Below are 22,749 nucleotides of genomic sequence, written 5' to 3' on the forward strand. Positions count from 1 at the left end.
TAAAAAAGCAACAATTAAAGAAATGGTATTGGCAAATTGGAAATTCAAATAAGATAGAGACAGATGAAATGAAGTTATGAATAATGTAGATAAAGGAATAAATGGAAAGAGTAGAGCAAAACAAACATATAGATGGCAAAATTAAATATAACCGGAAAAAAGAAAGAAGGATGGAAACAGGAGCTGCAAACATTTGGAGTAGTTTTTGTCTGACTAGCGTGTTGGTAAATAGAGATGCCAAGTTGCCCCTACCTCATAAGGGGTATTTTTTGGGGGATAGAAAAGAAAGATATTTTATTTGCATTTACAGAAGTAAAGCTACACCCAATACACTTGAAATGGTTATAAACACATGCTCATATTACAATAATGCCTTAAAGATCCCATGAGCACAACACACCTGCTGCTTTGGGAAATAGGTATGAAGGAGTGGTCCGCAGGTTTGGACCACATTGCACACATGATGTAAGAAAGTAGAGAATGCTGAGACCCCTTTTTTCAGCTAACATGGCAGGACGAGACTGTTTTTTTTTTAGCTTTGTTTACCAGTTTACAGAATAGAGCACCATACCTATAGAATCTTGTACAGTTATAAATATCTGTATGGATACAGCTGAAATCCAAAAAAGAAACATCGCCCGCTACGTTTAAATTAGCAATCGAGTATTTGTACAGCACAAAGTGAACCACACAGTCCGCCACACATGACCCACTCTGCCCCTAGCTAGCAGAACACGCCACCCGCGCTGCTCCCTGGGGAGACTAAGACACCAGCCGGAGTAGAGTTAACGTGTTAACATGTTAATGTCCAATTGTCAAAGCTCCCCCCCCCCCCCCACTCAGCCCACCCTAGTGGGCACCAAGCCATGCTCAATTTGTGTGGCAGGTTGTTTCTGCACTGTTGCCGTGTAACGTTTCAATGGGCCCCAGATGTCTTTTGGGCGGGATTTGCTGGGACGTGTGATGGAGTATAGATCATAGTTTGTACTGCAGTATGCAAGACTGTTAGCCAGCCCTTCAATGTCGGTGCAGTTTTACGCCCCCAATTGAGTGCTATTTCCCTCTTAGCCAGAAGCAGCCCTATCGCAGTAATCCGCCTCACAGCCCTCGGATGTTTTTTAAATAACCCAGCAGTGCGACCTCTGGAGAGGGTGTGATGTCCATTTCTGTCATTTCTGCTAATGTCTGAAAAATTGCGGTCCAGTAGCTTTAATTTTGCCACAATTCCAAGTGAGATGGGTAAAGTGTGCGCGTGGGGAATTACATTTGAAACAACAGTGTGATCTATCAGGATCCAGCTTGTGCGCCATCACAGGGGCAAACAATTAAAGTGAATCAGTTTGTGGTGGCTGTTACGGGACACCTCCTTGGTCTGGCTGTAGCACACCTCCCATTGGTCATCTTGGATGGGGTTCCCCAGGTCCACCTCCCAGGTGGCCCTAAGCTTGGAATCGTTTACTGGAATCATAGCCGCACAAGCCCTGTACATTTTGAAGACTAGATGTTTCCCAGCGGCGTTATCTATAACTGCGGATAGGGGAGCAAACGAAACCTGCTCTAAGGGGAATCCAGGGACAACTGCCCTCAACGCAGAACTTACACGATTAAGTACAAATTTATCCATAAAGGTGGCGCCGCCAAATTTGGCACCTTCCGTAACAGAGAAGGCAACCCGGCCTTGTGCCTCGAGATAATTTAAAAGAGCGGGAGAGAGTACCATTTAGTCAAATCCGGGCTGTAGGTGCGGAATATAGTAGGGCGGTGAGACCAACAAAGCCCCTGGGCATACCCAGTCTGCGCATTACAAACAGTAGAAAAGGCCACTCCAAGGAATCAAAGGCTTTTTCTGTGTCCAACAAGACTGCTGCCACCGGTACAGCAGGGTTGATTCTATGTATAACCGCGAACAGTGTACGCAGGTTCAAGGAAGTGGACCTGTTGGGTACAAATCCAGATTGGACAGGGGATATTATCTTGTCTTGTAGTAGGGTGAGCCGCATAGCGAAAATTTTTCCAGTATCTTGTAATCTACGTTCAATAACGAAAATGGCCTATAAGATCAGCAAAGCAGGGGGTCCTTACCCGGCTTGGGCAGCAGAATGATTACTGCCTCACTGAGAGTGGAAGGTAATTGCTGTTTTCTAGGGCTTTGTGGTATACCTCGAGGAGTTGAGGGGCCAATATATCTTTATACTGTTTGTAAAAATCACCCGTAAAGTCGTTGAGGCTGGGAGCAATGGAGCCGCTCAGCTCGTCTATGGCACCGAGGACTTCATCTAAGGAGAAAGGATCAGCAAGGGAATCTTGCATGTATTTCTCCATGTAAACCAAAGCAATTTCTGAGAAATAGTCTTCTAATTCCACCGGTGTGTGTGTCACTTTTGACGTATGCAAGGATTCGTAATAGGTAAGGAATTCTGTGCAGATCTCAGATGTGCACGTGAGGCTCTGACCCGTCTCTGAGCTAAGCTCCGTGATGTACGATTTAGCATGGGGGGGTCGCAGCAACCATGCTAGAGTACGACCAGGTCTCTCACCCTCCCCATATCTACACGCTGTGGCATTTTTGCCAAGGAGCTGGGTTTCCTGTCTTCTGCTTCTCGGAATTCAGTCAGTAGTGCTAGCCGGCGTTTTGAGTCTTCCAAGTCAGAGGAGATCAGTATTGCAGCGTCTATAGTGGTTAGTTGCTGCTCTGTGCGGGCCAGGGTTCCCCTGAGGTCCCTCAAAACCCCTGCGTGCTTAGCAATTGTGACTCCCCTTATATACGCCTTAAAGGCCTCCCAAAGAACTGCCCAGGAATCTACCGGCCCGTGTTCAGTTCAAAATACTCTTCTATGGCCTCTCTGAGTTCAGACTGAAAGAGGTCGTCTTTCAGTGCTCTGCCGGGGAACCTCCACTGATGTTCGTGCCCTTCCGGTCTGGGTATATACAGTTTAAGTATCACAGGGGAATGGTCCGAGTCTGTCCTGGGGAGCGTCCTGGTGGCCTTGTACCATGTAGTGGGCTGCAGGGCGATTAGCCAATAATCAAGCCTCGTCCACATGTTGTGCTGTGCCGAATAGTGTGTGTATCAGTGGCTGTGGGGTTGCGCTTCCTCCAAATGTCTGAGAGATGCAGGGAATCGCACAATGACATCAGTGCCCGTCTTGAGTGTGGCTTAGTGTCGGTGGAGACAGATGAACAGTCAAGTGCACGATTAAGGAGAAGGTTGTAGTCCCCCCCATCAGGACATTGTCAGTGCCCATGCGCAAAATCTTGGCATGCAGGTCCTGAAAAAATTCAGGGCAGTCAACATCACCATATGACCCATCAAGGTACCCACTACTATAACGTAACGGCCTTCGCTGTCTGAGTAGCTTTAGTGGAGAGAGAAAGCGAGCCTCTTATGGATCTAGATAGCCGTGCCCCAGGCATACGTGCTGTAGTTTGAAAAAAACCAATGCTGGCCCCAGCTAGTTGCAAAATGTGTGGTGTCTGTTTTAGGCAAGTGCGTTTCATGCAAAAAGGCTACTTCCACCTAGTGCCTTTGCAATGAATGTAGTACGTGTTTCCCTTTTCTAGGATTGTTGAGTCCCCTAACATTCCAGGTTAAGGCATAGAGGTTGGAGTGGTCAGAGAGATCAGGTAACGCAGCCATAAGGACTGTTGAAATGCACTGTATGCATTCGGTGTGTGGTACGGAATTGCTGTATGTACTGCGGACAACTGGTAACCAAAGTGTAAATAACAGGTCTTGAAACATCCCCACCCATCCTCGCATCCCATTACGCAAGGAGCCAACCCACTTAAACATTTATCAAACGCATTCTGTAACCAACCCAGTTGGAATTGTAAATAAATCAAACGATACATTCCAATCGATGACTTTGCCATGTGCTACGCACGTGGGGGGGAGGCAATGCTCCGACAGTGCCCAGATATTTAGAAAACATGTAAATATAATATCGTATTCCTGTCTCAACCTTAATGACATTAATTTCAAACCATCAATTTTGCTGCTAAACCTGCTGAGAAATCAGCCATTAGAAAATAGTTCTACACTGGCGACAGAACCACTGTGGGGAGGGGGGAACCAGTACCATCTTTGTTTTGCTGGCTGCGCAAGGTTTTGTCGGATCTGCAGAACTCCTGTACTGCGGTGGGAGATTCAAATATACGGGAACACCCATTTATGTCCAATCTTAGCCTAGCAGGGTACAGCATGCCATATTGCAAACCCAGGTTACGTAAAGTAGCCTTGACTCCTGAATATTTGCGCCGTGCTTCTTGAACCATCATGGTAAAGTCAGGATAGAGTGCCACCGTAGAGCCCTGCCAGGAAAGTGTCCCACGCTCCCTAGCTAAGCAGAGTGTAGTGTCTCTGTCCCGGTAGTTCATTATGTGTGCTATGATGGGTCTAGACGGGCATCCCGGGTTAGGGCGTGGGCCCAGCAATCGATGAGTATGTTCAACTACAAAGTAGACGGTGAAGGCCTCCTTCCCAAATATGTCAGTAAGCATTGTTTCAACAAAAATATCAAATCAAATCAAAACAGCTTTATTCGGTGACAATGAAACAAACACCATAAAGGCATACTAATACACATATATCTAAAAAAAACTTTCTTACAGTTTATCATAGGCAATAATTAATACTAAAAATGATATTTACAAATTTGGGCTTCATGGGGAGGATAACACGATAAAGTAGTAAGTACATTATTTTCTGAGGTTTTAAAAAATACAGGCTACCACTATTCATACGATAAAGTGCAAGTGCAGAAAGAGCAGGAAGGTACAATTTAAAAGAAATAATGTTATGCATCTTCTTTTTCATACAGCAATACTTCCAAAAAGGCATAGTCTTTTCTTTTTCTAATCGATTGTTGTATGAAGCGAATAACCGAGCCGATGATTTTCATAGTGTCCAGACTACATATAAAGTTAAACACATCCTTATAGTTAAAAAGCATATTTAAAAAAAAAAGAGGGGTTTTAAAAAGGTTTTCCGGATACCCATGTGAAAAGGACAAAAAAGGATAAAATGCAAGGTGGACTGTAAGGTTTTACCATCACACGGGCAGGGTGACAATATTCATTGCCATTTCTCTGTACTTGGAAATGCAATTAGATAATGTAAGGTACCCATCCTTAACCTGGTTAGGTAAAACCTCTGCTGAATATTCCGAACCAAAATTAGGTATAACTGGGTACCCATCATGTATGGACGTTCACAATAAGCTACCACAGTCTGTTTTTTGTTAGCCACCCTTTCCCTTTCGTAGTCTGCAGTGGTTATATATCTTAATTTCAGTTCACTTTTACTATATTCCTGTATACATAGAGGGTTATCTGTATTTACTTTGCATTTCACCAAGAGATTAAAAATGTGCCCTAGCCATGGTATTTAGATACTATGCTCTAGAGCTAGACAGTCAATAATTAAATCCTTAGAAAATTGTGTTTCCTTCTTCGTCCATATGCCATGCCAGAGGGTAAGACCAGCCATATTAATAGCATCATTTATATATGGGACGGACAGTTCTTTATGAACTATGATGTTTGCAGTTGCACTGGGAACAGCCAATAATCTTTTTAAAAACTTGTTTTCATCAGTTTGTAGGATTGTCGTATTTGCTCTTCCCCATATTGCGGCTCCATAATTAACTGCTGGGACACACTCACTCCTACACAAGGTTAAAATTTCTCGTATCGGTTTGTTCCCTAATTTAGCCGCAAATCTAAATATATCCTCAGACGTTTAAAAATATTTCATTTTGGTAATTCAATATGTGATTTCCATGTACCGTTATAACAAAATAACATTCTCAAGTATGAAAATGTTGGAACTCTATTTATAAAAAGCCCTCCCACATGATGTTGTCTACACTTTTGTCTCTTCCCCCCGCACGGCATTACAAATGTTTTTTTTAGATTCAGCTGCAAGTCTATGTCATTCATATATTGGGCAAAATTTTCCATTAGACATTGCAGGCCATTTGCAGTTCTAGACATTAGGACAGCGTCGTCTGCGTATAATAAAACGGGGGTGGGGCGTGTTCCAACTTTCGGGGCGTCTACAACCAATTTGTGTAAAAACGAGTGCACGTTATTTATATACAATGAAAATAAAAGGGGAGCTAATACGCATCACTATCTGATACCACGCTTTACCACAAAGTCAGGCGTACATTCTCCTGATTTTCCATAGCGTACACTTGAGGTTAAAAATATGCATACATTTGTGATAAAAATAAGATTTCTGTGGGAGCACCAAGCCCTTTTAAAATGTGCCATAATTATTGCTGATTGACTAAGTCAAAGGCACTGGTGAGGTCTACAAAACATAAATGAAGTATCTCCTCCTTAGCTATTGCGTACTTCCCAATTAACAACTCTAGGTTTAAACATTGCTCTACTGTCCCAATACCCCTTCTGAAACCATACTGCGCCTCTGTTAGTATATTTTTTTCACTGGCCCAAGCTTCAAGCCTCTCCAGCATGATTCATCCCATAATCTTGGAAGAGGAATCAAGAAGGGATATTGGTCGGTAGCAATTTGCCTTTTCCCTGTCCTCTTTTTTAAAATGGGTACAAGAATACTTTCAACCCATGTGGCTGGTAATACTCCTCCCAAGCAGCATTAAAAACTTTCATTAATATTGGTATCCAGAATTCCAAATCATACTTTAAAACATCTATCAGCACCCCATCTGAGCCTGCTGTTTTCCCATTTGCACTTTTTTGGAGTGCTGATTTTATTTCCTCTGATGTGATTGGTGATGTTTTCACTGGGTTTACCTTTATAAATATTTCTTTTTTCAAATCAATCATATCTGTTCCTTCTGGGTTAAAAATACTCTTAAAGTGTTGCACCCAGTCTTCGGTGGTACTACAGTATCGATCCTCACCACGTTATTATCTTTAAAATATGGATAATTTATTATCTTCCAGAAGAGGGCTGAATCTTTCAGCTCTACTGCCTGGTTTAATTTCTCCGAGGCCTCCTCACGGATCTCCCTTTTTAGGTCGAGTACCGCCGGTCTGCCGAAGGCAGAACCGGAAGTCGGAGATTTAATGACTTGGAGAAGAGGGGCTTGAACCCGCCCCTCTTCTCCCCTGTTCTCCATTGGCTGGCCTCTTGAATGCTGGCCAGCCATTGGAGAAGAGGTCCGTCACTCCGAACAGGCCCCGTCCTTTTCGGATTCGGGGGCGTGTTTTTTTCAAGAAATCAAATTATCTCCTCCAGCCAATGGCAGGAGGAGAACACGCCCCCGAATCCGAAAGCTCCGCTGCCTTTCTCCGAGGCATTTCTGCTTCGCCTCGGAGAAAGGCAGGCAGTGGTGTGCTTGTTTTCTGCCAGGGGACAGGAAGCCGAGCACAGACGTTCCTTGCCTTTCATCCTCAAAAGCACAGTGAGGGAGATTAATTGAATATCTCTCCACCCAGGTGTGTCGCGGCCTAAAAAATATATATTTTATCATTACGCACAAGGGCTTTCATGGCGCTATCTCGGTGACGCAGCGTACATTAACCATTGTCAGACCGTCTGGGCATCATTTATCACCAGGATACAGATCTCGGAGCACACCTCGCCCCCCTTCTCTGAAACTGGTTTTGTGAGCCCCCTCACCACCCTTCCCCTGGACCCTAAACCAGAACATAAACACAGGAGGCTGCTCTCCAGGCGACGCCGCAGGAACTCGCCAGAACCGGGCTCCTCTTCGCCCTGTTTTCGTTTTCCGAGGCGGCTGTTTGGTATTTTTCTTCTGTGCTGCGAGTGCCAGAGATGATATGTAAAACATATTGTGATCTTGTTGGTAGGTGGGGGGAGATTGCGTGATTTGCCCAGAGTCACAGAAATCGGTGTTGAGCCGACAATGAAACTTGAATCTGGTTCCCCAGCTCGAAAGTCGACCACCCTGGCCGTTACGCCACATCCTGGGCTGCACCCAAAGTCTTCAGGTTTGGACTGAGTGCGTCCTTGAGTACTGTAACAAATGCGTGTCAGACCGGAAGTATTGTCTTCGCCATGTTTGTCGAGCACTGATGTCTATGCGGACACGGGGAAATGGTTCATAATGTTTAGTGAACACGATGGGTCCGAGTTCACTATCTACACTCAGCCCGCCCCCGACCCCCGCGTCCTCCGCCACTGAACACTGTGTGCTTGTAGTGGCCTTTCACTGGTTAAACGGTGAAATCGACCGAGCTGCATAATCGAGAACAGACAACAATTAATTAAAACAAAACAACAATTAATTAAAATAAAATTAGCACGCCGTGTATTCGTAAAGCGTGTTTTTCTCCCACCTCGATAGAATGTGACGGTGATGAATGAGAACGTGTGTTACGTTGTCACTGTTTGTCTTCAGCGAGGGCTGCTTGGCCCCCTCCCACCGCCCCCACCCCGGCCAGAAGAGATATATCAGCCTGCCAGGACGGCTTACACGTCGCAGTATAATTGCTGTGCTAGCTGGAGTGTACCAAGGAAACGTGTTGCCTGGAAGCCTGTTTAGTTAAACCGACTAAAGTGTCCCTTGTGAAAAATCTACTGAGAGCTTGGGGGGGGGGGGCGGGGGCAACTGAACCCTCTGTGTATTCGATACACCCCCGAACACAGCGTGACGTGCCCTAGCGGGTGATTTATAATAAGTCAACTGTGTCCAAGAAATGGGCGCTGATGGCTGGGCACTGGGTGTGCCCCAAGCAGTGGACGCTGAAGGGCGCAGACTCGGTGTTCTCCAAGCGGTGGGCTCCGACGGGTGGGCCAGTGACGTATCAGTAGCCCCTGCAGCACCTACGGTGCGGGGGCCGGGGGGTGGTCTCCAGCATCCCCCCCCTACTCCGGCACTGTGCACGGGCTGTGGGACCCTGGCCTGAGGGCTCCTGTCTGGGTCCGGAGCGTGGGGGGGGGGACTCAAGTCCCCTTAAGCCACTAGGGTGGGCACTGGATGTGATGCAAGCATTGGGCGCTGAAGAATGGACACCACGCAGTGACGCTGACGAATGGGCATTGGGTATGGTCACAGAGTCCCAATGAGGTGTCACGCAAAACCATCTCACCTCCGCTCATTGGCCACCTGACGCCCCTCTCTCTCCTGGCTCCTTACTGTAATTGTAAATTTTTTTTTTTAAGTTAGTGGAAATGAGCTGTCAGTTCTTACCGGCTTCCCCACCCCTAGCGCCCCCCACTTTGTTGAGGAAAATGAAAGGGGTCTTTGAAAAGTGAGGGAGGATCGAGGGGGAGTCGATGCGACAGGAGAACTGACTCTCTCCGCGTACACACGAGGTGCACGGGGTGTTAAGTCTCTCTAAGAGCAGCCCCTCCCACAGACACTATTTTTCCTCGCACGTTTTGTTTTTCTTTGAAACATTTCACATGCCCAACTCTCAGACTCTGCCACACACAAACAAGCATTTACAATGCAATGGTCTCGGCATTGGTAAAATTAGAGCTATTGGCATTGCTCATGACATTATTTTTGTTTATGTTTTTGTTTTTAAAACATTTAAAGAAACGGCATTGTCATGAGCAATGCCAATAGCTCTAACTTTAACAATGCCGAGACCGTTGCATTGTAAATGCTTGTTCTTGTTTCCAATGTCTTTTTATACTCTTTCCTTACAGCATTGATTTTTTGTGGGTCTCTAGGTTTTTGTTTAAGCACAAGTTTCAGCTCCCCATTTAGCCTTGTACATTCATGGTTAAACCATCTTGGAGTAGACCACACACTTTTTTCCTTCTTTCAGATTTTAGGTCACCTGCAATTTCTTTGGTAATATTGGCGAAAGCAGCTCTAACAGTTGTTTGCGTAGAGGAACCATCCAGACAGATTTCTAATTCTTTTTGTGTTTTCCCCTTTGAGGGTTTCCATGAATGAAGATGGATAACACCTATCCATTTTATTGAGACACCATTATTTCCTTGGGTGACTCTATCAACATCTGCATTCTTGCCCCTTTGTTTTGTTAACAAGTTTACCTTTAATTCCACGCTTAGGGGATGATGGTCACTAACCATACTAATATTTATCGAAACATTCTCAACCAAATCGTTACCATTTGAAGATATTATGATATGGTCAATGTTTGAAGATGACCTTGTTCCCACAAAGGTATACATTGTTTCTTCACCATCTGCTATGATCGGTTCCAAAATTATTAGATCATATTTATGCATTTCACTATTGATGGCTTCTCCATATCTATCATGGTGGAAATGTGGGATCTTGTCACCAAAATCGTCACAATACCCACAAGGCTTGCCAGCTTCAAGATCACATTTAACACAATTAAAATACCCTGCCAAAATTAAAATGTAAGTCCCTACAATTCCCTTCACAAATTGGTCCAAATCCTCTTCTAATAGGTTAATTACAGTGCTCCATGTGTTATCAAAAATGTTGTTATAGAAGTTTATTATGACAAAAATCTGATTTTCATTGGAATAGAGATGTAAAAACTGGTAATATTGTGATTCAATTAAGGTTTTCCTAACGGTCAGAGGGGAGGCAACTGGAATTAGGGTAGCCAGACCTCCCTTTGCCCTTCCCTTTCTTGATGGTATTGCATTAGTGCAAATACTTTGGTACCCATTTACATAAAAAGGTTCAGAGCACCAAGTTTCTTTCAGTAGTACAACCCCAGAACCCTCCAACATTTGTTGCCAGTTAACATCATAGATTTTATTTTTAATACCAGCTATGTTCCATGGTATAATTTTTAAACTTTTGCTCAGGGATATTCCAGAATCAGCTATCAGCAAGTTATCAGGGCTATTACTATAATCATGCTGAAGTACATCCTCTATCTCCATATGGCGAGGTTCTGTTAAGTTACCTTATCTGCATTTGTTTTAGGATTACCATTTCCCATGTTTGTTCTTGTGGTACAATGATGGACAATTTCCTCCATATTAGAGGGGATGCATAAGTTCATCCCCTTCACTTTCGCCTCCCCTAGCGACAGCTGAGGCGAAAAAACGGTCAAACAATCTTGATGTCGCCGTGTGTCTAACTGATATTTATCACACTGTTTTAAGTAATTTCCCAATGTATGCCTAAGATTGACTTTAAATGCCGCATTTTGGGACCCCTTTAGTCTATTTATTGACTGTAGACTATCACCTGCGGTAGAGACCGAAAAGGGTTGGGAACTTCTACTCTCTATTTGATTTGATGATACTGCCTGTGCACTAACCCCAGTGGACATAGCTATTGAGGATTGACTCATGCTGCTCTCAATATGATGCAGTTGTGCTGGCTGTAGTCAATCGCAGGCTTCTAAATCCGAAAGAGGGGCAATTCTATTTTCACAGCTTAGATTATATGCCATGGGTGGACCTCTTGGGGCTACCCAGGTCTGTTTCTTCAGCATCAGACGTTGTAAGTTGGTCTCTGATAATTTTAGGAGAGTTGGCCTGTAAAAGAAGCCCAGTGGTAGCACAATGATATTATTGGGATTTCTGTCAAAATCGGTACACAGGATATCCAAAAGAAATTTTACAATAAAACCATTATTAAAGTTTAGGACTACACAGTCTCGCCCCTTTTCTTTCCTTGTAGGCCCTATCCATGTTACTCTCCTGGCCATGAACAATTGTCTTTGAATATCCCCATCCATAACCCCCACCCCTCTCAACTTTTGGTTCACCCAGTGCATAGCTTTGGTCATTAGCTGAGCTGTGGATTCAACCTGGCCCTCCCGCAATAACGGCACAATTCCCAGTACCACCACCAAGGGGGCAGCCGCCGGTGGAAGGTGCAGAGTCAAAGTCTGAGTTCCAGTATCTGGTATTCCTCGGTCAGGTCTTTCAAACTTCCTATTTACCCCTGAGCGTCCCTGCCCCAGAGGTATTGTACTCTGCCCAGTAGTTACACTGTCAATATTAGAAATTGAAGGATTATTTACGTCGGCCAATTTATTTAGTTTGTTGGCATCAATTGGGCTTGTAAGAATTTGGGCAAATTCGCCGGATGTATCAGCTGCAATATCAGTTTCATCCATAGTCTTGGTTGAATTAATATCTAAGGAGAGTGCTAAGCTTTGGGATGCAGACTTCATCCTTGTTGGTATAGTTGGGTTGGGAATGGACGCCCGTTTACTTATCTCTTGGTTAGTGTCTTCAGGGGTCTGAACAATTTCATTTGGCAGAGGGAGGGACCTGCTTTTGATCAATAATGCCTCTGCAGTACGAAAATTTGATTTAGCCTGTGTTTCAAGACCATTTATTTTATCTTCAATCTGGGCCAATCTCAAGATAATGGGGTTTAACATAGTAAAGACCATGGTTTCCAGCCTCTGCCACGAAGCTTCGTCTGGGGCCAGACAGAATGCTTGGGTGCCGTCAGTATTCGGTACTTCTGCAGGACTTGGGGCTCTTCTGTCATAGGCGGCTGTGTCATCCCCCCTCTTCTATACTGCTTTGCAGATTTTGCAGGTTCCGGTCTCTGCGGGCCCCCCCTCTTCCTTGTCACAACGGGGTCAGGATATGGTCCCAAGCTCAAGGTTTTAGTCACTCCTGATGCCCTGGTTGAGATTCTTTGGGTGGTACTGATTGGCTCTAGCTCAGACACAGGCTCGCAAGGTGTCGAGCCAATGAGTATTTCGGGGGCTGTTTCAGGAACTACATCAGTTGCTATTTCGCTCACTAGATCAATACTGAGTCCGCAATCCTGAGTAGTTAGGGCAGCCATACCCCCCATTGAGGATCTTTTATTAGAGAAAGGGTCCAGAGACAAGCGGCGTTCCGTCCTCACTATTTCATGCTCAAGTACGGAGGTAGCCCTGATCAAAAATTGGTCAAGTGTCCCCACAATACTCCCGCCCGGCAGCACGGCTTTTCCCTTCCCCTCTCGTTTGTTCATCTTGATGTTATATCACTATGACAGGTGTATGAATGAACAAAGGGTCGGAGGTGGTGACTTAGTGATCTTAGTGGTGATGTATAGGTGATATATAGTTAAAAGAACCATCCTCTGTACCTTCTTTCGATATAAGTCTCAGGAGGGGGCCCATCCCGGCCTCCTCCGGTCTGTGACGGGTATTGACGGGTCCGCCCTTGGCCCGAGCTTCGCACTGCGGGAGCCCTGGCCCCCTCTTGGGTGCCTCCTGGCGCGTGCGATGTGGTACACAAGGGATGATGGGGTGGTGGGGGATGTTGGGGGATGTATTCCCGGTCAGCCAGCTCAACAACGGCAGCAATTTGGCCCAACAGTGGTCAGCAGTCAGGGTCTCCGGCTCACCAATTCCTCAGCAGTGAAGTTTGTGAAGGTTTATGAAGGTTTGAAGGTTGTAAAGGATAACGGGCTCCCTATGTCCTCATCCTATGTGAGGCACCTTCAGGTAGTCAGCCCTGGCTTTTTAGTCGAGTACCTTGTATTTGTATTTTGTGCTACCATCGCTCAACATGCGCCTCTTGTTGGCTTAAAACAAAAATCAGGACTTGCTGTAAGTGTCACAACTGACAAAAAGAAGCTGCAAAAAGCGTTGTGTTAACATGCCCAGCTGTTCTACGATCAGGACTTCTCCAGAAGTGTTGCTGCCAAAAATATCCATTCTCCCCGTATTCGTGGACTCCGGGATCCCGATAATTCGAAGGTTATTGCGCCGACTGCGTGCTTCAAAATCCTCGTTCTTTATGGAGACGTCTTTCAGGATTTTCTCCACGTGTTCCAGCCGTTTGAGAGATTGAGCTTCCCCATCCTCAAGATCAGAGTTTCTGCCTTCCACTGTGTCCAGCGCCGCTCATGCATGTCCAGCTTTGCCCCCATAGCATCCAAACATTTGTCTAGTGTGTCAAACCTGCCGCCCAGCAATTTAAAGCCAGCTCTCATCCCCGCCAACAGTGCGGACTGAGCGGTTGCCGGGTCTGCTGTGGCGGCCGCCTCCTGGAGTGCTGCTGGAGTCCTGTGCTTTGTCTGTTGCATTGCTAAACGATAATACCCTCTGCCGTGGGTCCTTCCTGCCCATGCCTTCTTACATGCAGATCGCAGAAGAGGCGTATAGCCCGCCAGAGGAGACCAAGCCAGGACAGTAGGGCCAGATGACGACAATGTGAGTCATGTGTGGCAGCAGGGGGGTCTTCAGGATGGCAGCGAGGGGGCAGCTGTGGGAAAATGAAGTAGGCCCACAGCCGAACTTATGGAATCTTCAGGTGCCAGCCTGCACACCTGCCCCGAGGGTACAACTAGGGCAAGAGACCCGCCTTGTCCAAACTGAGTGGCTGGTGGTGCCGCCACGTGCAGGCACCCAGATGCAGCGATGTGCCAGGCAACACAAAACAATGTCACTCTGAGCTTGCGGTGTTGCGGGCCATCCAGCCGGTCGATTTGACACTCCAGGAGCGATGGAAGGGATTCAGCGTGTCCCCGGCCCAATCACAGACAGGGGAGCTCAGGCACCACACCACTATAGCCTCCCAGTTTTAGCAGGTCACAGATACCGCGGCGACCCAGAGTATGGCAGTGTCCGGGTGGGGCTCACTATCAAGGGTGACCTCCCCACCCTACAGACCCGATTGCGCAGCCGAATGGCTGCCTCCCAGGCTCGCCCGAGGTCCCTGTCACCTCGGGACCTTCGGGAGCATTGGGAATGACACGTGCACGCCCCAGGAGGAAATGGGGAGCAGGGGGCGCTGCAACGGCTTATTTGGGTCCAATCGGGCAGGGGTAAAGGCCGCAAGTGGATCAATCACCCCTGAGCAGCAATCAGCAGTGGGCCACCACCTCCTCTACAATGCCGCAGATTCCGATTTCGGCCGTGGAGGCCATCTGCAATTACGTTGGGATTACGGCAAAGGCCCCTCCCTCATCACAACGGAGCCGATTCCTCCGGATCGCCACCAGCCAAGACAAAACGGGAAAGCATCACGGCTGCACCAGAGTTAACGGAGGCGATAGAGCAGCTTATGACGCTGTAGCAGGCATTTCAGCGGGAGACAGACTCTGTTAACCGGGACCAGCTGACGGAGCTTCAGAGCCGCGTGACCATCTTAGTCCGTGGCTTGGCCACGCCCACAACTCATAAGGGGTATTTAGTTTAGACAGGGTAATATGGACAAATGAGACTAGGTTATATAGTTACCACAGATTCTCCATATGACGAAAAGTGAAATAAAAGTATTGAAGCGCTTTTTTAAAAGTTTGATTAATGTATGTTTATAGCTTTCTTCGTCTAATGTGCCACTCGTCTTTACAAGGAAATCAATCAGTTATTTTATACTCCTGTATAGACTTCCAGGGAATGAGTGGCATAATTATCCAAACTCATTAACCATCACCCACAAATTGTACATTTTTGAATCAATGCAAGGATTAGTTGTCTTCTCAAGATTAGATTGATGAGGACTCTACATTCTTGAGTGCATCAAAGAAGAGAATCAATGGGAGGTTGCATTTAAAATCAGTCTTGAACAATGTTAATTCAATGCTTATTTTGCAAATAACTGACTGACTGAATAAATGAATGAATGAAATTGGATTTAAGCAATTTGTTTGGGACTATCCTGTCTAAAACAATTAAGTTCAGGAAAACTGTAAAATAAGATTTAACTTTTGACAATTTTCCAAAAGGTATTGTGACTCTCAATGGAACATAGAGGCATAAGTTCGTTATTAGACCCAGCAGTTTCCGGCTGGCTGGGACCCATGGGAGCAAGTCAGAATCCACTGCTCTAGATAGGATGAGTACAATACATGTGTCCGATAACCTGTGATCATCCTTAGGTAGCTTGGCATCGAGCAGTCAGGCTTATCCTCAGGGCCCAAGTGGTAAGTATTGGCACAACACCTCGCTTGCAACACAGTGCGTACGCCACAAAAGACTCCACACCATATGTATAAATTACTGGTCTTTGTATTACACACACATTGAAATCAAACCAAGATACACACTGTATCTCCACTTTACAGTTAAATGCAATTGGCGAACCTCCCCATTAGCAGTAAAACAACATAAACATACATGTCCTCCTAATCAGAAAGTATTCATCCAACACGACATTCCCCAATATCACATTCCTCCCCACAGTTGCAATGGTAAAGCCATCACAGATCTTTGACCACGCCTACTGGTTCGGCCCCTCGGCCATTTAACTACACCAGTCAACAGTGCATGTTGCCCCTGCTGGCACCCCGTTGATGAGGTTGTCGGAAACACCTAAACAAGAATCTGGGACCTCCGATAGGCGAGACCCCTACACCGAAGCCTCAGGGGAAAACACCAAGGCTATCACAAAGAAGCAGCAAGGCGCCAACAGAGAAATGGAACCTGAACGGAGATCAAGAACTCTGCACTCGGGAAGCTTCATGGAATAGTGAGCACGGAGGAAGGGGCGTCGCAGATGATGTAAGCGTTGCCACGCTCTTCGTATCACCACCGCAAGCATGATGGGATATGTAGTTCCCAAGAATAAAACCTCTCTGCAACCTCTCCTGCAAGACAACAAAGAGCTATAAGAGCTCCCAGGACACAACGAAACAAGGAAATACCATATTGATAGGCAATTTGTATACAAGACAGTTAAAAGCAGGTACATCACAAGCAATTCGTATACAAGGCAGTTAAAAGCAGTCACATCACCTACAATGAGATCAGCATACCCACCATCGAGTTAGTGAAGCTGCCTCATGCGCTTTGCCACAGCACACTTTAGCGCACGGTAGCATAAGCACACAACTCTGATGTATAAGAGGGATATGTGAAGTGAATGGGGCGGGCCCTAGACCGCGTGCCGCCCTAGACCTGACAGTACTTCCCCTCCCCAGCGATGTCTAGGGCCCGGCTTCTGAGGATAGCGGAGGTGGAAGCGTCTCACTAAACGTGGACCGTGAACATTTCCTGCAGGCTCCCATGAGTCATTTTCAGGCCCATATCCTTTCCAGGATATTAAAAACCACAACACAGAACCCCTGAACTTTGAATCCAAAATGTCACGTACTTCGTACTCCCAATGACCTTGGACCAAGAGAGGTGCTGGACGTTCCAGGCACGTGTCACTGGCAGGTTTTAACAAAGAAGTGTGAAACACTGGGTGAATCCGTAATGAAGCAGGTCATTGTAATTTGTAGTTAACTGGGTTAACTTGACGCACAACTTTATGTGGTCCAATGAATTTTGGATGGAATAAGCTTTTTATCTTGAAGGCAAACTTTTGGTGGAAAGCCATAACTTGTCCCCTGGGTGATAGAGTGGGCCGGGTCTATGATGCTTATCATATTGCTGTTTATAGTTTTGTTTGGCTTGAGTAAGATTCTTTTGAATCTATTGATGTATTTGTTGCATGTGGAGAACAGTATCCTGTACAGCTTGTGTATCAGAACTTGTCCTTGGTAATGTCACTGGGATAGTGTTGGGGACATATCTGTACAAGCTAACAAAAGGGGACGTACCAGTGGAGGAATGTGATGAAGTGTTGTAAGCTAATTCTGCCATCCATAGTACGTCCAACCAAGAGTGTTTTGCTTCTGAGACGTAACAATGCAAATATTGTTTCAAAGTTTGGTTGAGACGCTCAGTTTGACCATCTGTTTGAGGATGATAACTTGTTGACATGTTTGATGTGATCTGTAAAGTTCAACACCATTGTTGCCAGAATTGAGAGAAAATTGAGACCCACGGATAAAAGTACAGCAGGCAATCCATGAAATCGCACTATTTGCTGTAAAAGTATTTGTGCCAATTGACTGGAGGTTGGTAATTTTTTACAGGGGATAAAATGCGCATACTTTGTTAAACTGTCTATAACTACTAGAATAACTGAATGTTGTCGTGCCGGAGGTAATCCTTTGATGAAATCCATGGACACATGTTCACACGGCGTAGAAGGTGTAGGAAGAACTTGTGACAACCCCTTTGGTTTGCTATGATTGGATTTGTTTCGTGCACAGACTTCACACTCCAGAACCATCTTCGCAATGTCTTTGGTCATTGTTGGCCACCAGAAGTTTCTTTGTATTTTTTCTATAGTTTTCTTGGGTCCTGGATGACCTGCCAATGGGACAGAGTGTAGCCAATAAAACTCTGTTTCTTGTAGTTCTTTGGTGGGCAGATACACTTGTTGTTCATGAAAGGGTATCCCTTCATTCACTGATTGATTACTGTTTTGTTTAATCCAATTTGACCAAGAAGAAGGGGGAAAGTGTGCATGGATGTTATCTAAAAATTGTTCCGCTGATAATACATATAACACCTAAGTAGGGGTAATTATAGATTGAGGTGCCCCTTCTAGCCTATGTAAAGAAGAATCTTTTCTAGTCAAGGCATCAGCTTTTTTATTGTCGAGTCCAGGTCGATACGTTACAATGAAATTATATTCTGCAAAGAGCATCATTCAACGCAGCTGGTGTGGTGTTAAAACCCTAGCTGCACTCATGAACTGGAGATTTCTGTGATCTGTGTAAACAGTGACAGTAAAGTGTGCCCCTAAAAGATAGTGTTGCCATTCTTTGAAGGCGTCGTGGATGGCAAGCTATTCTTTCTCGGCTATTGTGTAGTTCTATGCGACAGAATTGAACTTTCTGGACATGTAGGCCACTGGATGTAATTGTCCCGTATTTGAGGTTCTTTGGGACAGGATGGCACCAATGGCAACATCGGAGGCGTCCGCTTCTATAATAAACGGTTCTTGAACATCTGGGTTCATTAAGATCAGAGCAGATGTGTAAACAGTGACAGTAAAGCGTGCCCCTAAAAGATAGTGTCACCATTCTTTGAAGGTGTCTTGGATGGCAAGCAATTCTTTCTCAGCTATTGTGTAGTTCAGTTCAGCAGAATTTAACTTTCTGGACATATAGGCCACTGGATGTAATTGTTCTGTATTTGAGTTTCTTTGGGACAGGATGGCACCAATGGCAACATCAGAGGCGTCCGCTTCTATAATAAACGGTTCTTGAACATCTGGGTGCATTAGGATCGGAGCAGCTGTAAAAGCCCCTTTTAGAGCTTGAAAAGCAGAATCAGCTTCAGGAGACCAGTCAAACTTCACCTTTTCCCGCAACAACCACGTGATTGGGGCTTGGATAACATCAAATTGTATCTCTTCTGAATGTTTCTGTTCATTAGCATCTGTACAGAACATGCAAATTTTGGAAGTTTCCATGGTTACTGGACCTCCTGACAACATTTTTCCATCAACTGCTTGTACGAGTTCTGGTGTTTCTTTCTGTACACATACTATGTGTAACCTTTGGGCCGTTTCCAAATCAACAAAATGACCTGTTGCCCCGGAGTCCACCAATACCTCCAATTGATGGACTGTGGTGTTAAGCATGTTTTGTACTGCTAAACGAAAATGAGCCTTATAATTTGAGACTCAAGAATTAATTGAAGGGATGGCAAGGGTATCCAAGAGATCCCCTTCCAAACATCTTGGGCAAATCAGTTTTCCGTCGACTTATCTGTAGCTACCGCAACAGTTTTGGTCCTTGAACTCTTTCCCTTAGGTTTTATTGGACAGTCCTTAACAAAATGCCCCTTCCGGCCACAATACAAGCATTGTCCATTCTTACGATGAATGTCTTTTTCGGCTTTGGATAATGGCTGTCGTAGAGTTCCTATTTCCATAGGCTCGACTGTTGAGTCTGACGTAATAGGTTGTATCCTGGACCCTTCTGGACGTCAACCAGGTCTGTCTGGTCTTTTCCTTTCACCCTTTCTTTTGGAGAGTCTGTGATCTAATCGCAGAGTTAGGTTTATTAATTCTGGACACGTAGTTTGTTGAGGATCAATCTGTGCTAGAACATCTTTTAGCTCATCTTTCAGTCCCTGATAGAATAGAGCTGCTCTTTTTTCCTCAGGGCAAGAGGTCTCGACTATTAAATGATTGAAGTGTGATAAATATGAGACCAAGTGTTTGTTCCCCTGCTTTAGTTCTAATAATTATCTGTCGGCCGACAAAGTAACCGCACGTCTATCAAATACCTTTTCAAACTCCTCCACAAACCTTCGCCAATTGTACAATACCGGCTGTCTTGTCGCACCAAAGGAACAGCCCAGGTGGCTGCGTCTCCAGAGAGATAGGATATTAAAAAGGCAATCCTGGATTGGGGGTCTGGAAATGCTGTAGGCCTACACGTAAAATGCAATTCCACCTGAGTCAGGAATATTTGTACCTTGGAAGGGTCACCAGAAAAACGCTCAGGAGGAGCCAATGGAATCTGTGTAGGAATGTTCACAGCAATGTTAGGGGAGGGCAGTGAGTCTACTCTCAACGTGGGTGTGGTTTGAGGAAAAGGACTACCAACACCCTGTTGTTGCATTCGATCCACTTTATCGGAAAGTGCTGCTGTAACATTTTTAGCTTCTACTAAATCTCTCTAAATTTGAGTAATGACCTGCATAAGATCGTCTAAGGTGGCCATTGTAACTTTTCGTACAGACCGGGAGGAATAAAATTTGTGGGCTCACTATTCTGTCAGGGTGAGCTTCCTTGCTCGGGATCTGGACGTGAAGATACAATGAACCCACCTCTCGATAACTTCAACTCTGGCTTTGTATAACAGATTATTGAAGTGATCAAGCGGGGGGAAGGGAAATTAGGATGGGAACAGCTGGTAAGGAGATCTATGAAGGAAAAGGTTAGTAACACCACAAAAGTAAATTCAGCAAGTATTAAACAGTATCGTAAGAGCTTCCTTGTGCTTTGTCTCACGGTTATCTTTCGCTATAAGATCATATACGTAAGTTTTACAGCACTCACGAAATCTTTAGACCATTGCATATGAGTTAACAACACTCACTAATGAATCGAATGGCACTTTCTAATGACTCTCTTATGCTAATACAAAGTTACTATGTCCTGTGCCACTACGTAAATAAAGAATATGAAAATGCACTCTTTATGTCTCTGTGCCACTGCGTACTAAAGAATATTCAAATGCTCTCTTAAATCAAGATTTAAAAAAAGTTGCCACTTTACTGTGTATTCACAAAACTAAAATATGCAAATGCGTTCATCACAACGAAAACGAAGTCGCAATGTCTCAAATGCAACTACGTAACGATTTGTGTTTCAGATCTTACCTACAGAGTACGACCTACTCGAATAATCCTTACTTGTGCTGCCTATGGCGGGGAAAACACTGCGGGAGCCGGGATGAGCCTGTGGAGAGCAGCGGGAGGCCAGGCGCGACGTAGGAACAGCCAAAACAAGGATCTGGGACCTCCGATAGGCGAAACCCCTACACCGAAGCCTCAGGGGAAAACACCAAGGCTATCACCAAGAAGCAGAAAGGCGCCAACAGAGAAATGGAACCGGAACGGAGATCAAGAACTCCGCACTCAGGAAGCTTCAAGGAATAGTGAGTACGGAGGAAGGGGCGTGGCGATGATGTAAGCATTGCCACGCTCTCCGTATCACCCCCAAGCATGATGGGATATGTAGTTCCCAAGAAGAAAACCTCTCTGCAACGTCTCCTTCAAGACAACAAAGAGCTATAAGAGCTCCCAGGACACAATGAAACAAGGAAATAACATATTGATAGGCAATTCGTATACAAGACAGTTAAAAGCAGGTACATCACAAGCAATTCATATACAAGGCAGTTAAAAGCAGTCACATCACCTACAATGAGTGCAGCATACCCATCATCGAGTTAGTGAAGCTGCCTCATGCGCTTTGCCACTGCGCACCTTAGCGCACGGTGGCTTAGGCACACGACTCTGATGTAGAAGAGGGATATGTAAAGTGAGTGGGGCGGGCCCTAGACCGCGTTCCACCCTAGACCTTAAACCAACCAATGATCACTTCCTCCTGGTTCAGCCTCACCCTGCACAGTACTTACAATCTCGTGGAAATGGGGAGACCCTTTGTGTCCCTGGGATCTCATGTGCAGGAGGCCAACCAACCGGTCCTTGGAGAGTACTTATGGACCTGGTGCACGGCAGTTGGCACATAGCTCTTGGCCAGCAACATCCAGGCAAAATCCACCAAGTAACAGTCCCCTTTGTGGAATAAGACAAGCTCCAGGCCACCACAAGTCTGCGGATAATCCAGTTGCAGTCCCTCCTGCCCTATTGATTCCTCATGTCAATTTCCTAGTGTTGAACCAGCTTAGTGTGGTTCCAACTCCAAAAGCTTCTTTAACCTCCGAGGCCAGAGCCCCAGTAGTTATACCCACAATTGCCTTTTAAGATGCACTCAGTTCAAAAGGGCGCTTTTGGAATGCACAAGCCCTCTCTAAATTTTGTCCTGTCTGCCTTCCTACCTCAAGAGGTTTGATCACTATCTTCAGTAGGCCATTACCCTGCTCCTTGGAATGCAGGTCTCAATTCCACCCCCACTTAACCAATCAAGAAAGGTCCTTTAGGATCAGAGGTCTGCAGTTTTCCATGAGCCACTAGTTTATGGGCTTCTATCAGAAATGTACAGATGTAGCTTTCCTCCCAGCACCCAAATGTGATTTAAAGACAGGCACACAGAGCCACCAGAATTGAAATGCCCACTTTCCCAAAGTGACATGGCCCCATATGTAATGTCGGATCCACTCGCACTACCAGAGAGGATTTGCCATTAGAAACTCATTGATCAAAACTATTCTACTACCATTCTGCACGTAGGAAATACTGATCAATAGCCTTTCGTCTACCTTCCCTCATGTTAATCCAATGTGAGAAGCAGGCCCGTCATACCGAACATACACATTCTGGTGCCATTCATGACCCTTGCATGTAGCACACATGCGCACATGCCCTACCTCTTCCCAATACTGCACGCTGTCCCCAGGGAGAACTCCGATATAGCAAGAGACATATAGAGCCTTGGCATGT

Source organism: Triturus cristatus, chromosome 7, assembly GCF_964204655.1.
Source record: "Triturus cristatus chromosome 7, aTriCri1.1, whole genome shotgun sequence".
Lineage (NCBI taxonomy): Eukaryota > Metazoa > Chordata > Amphibia > Caudata > Salamandridae > Triturus > Triturus cristatus.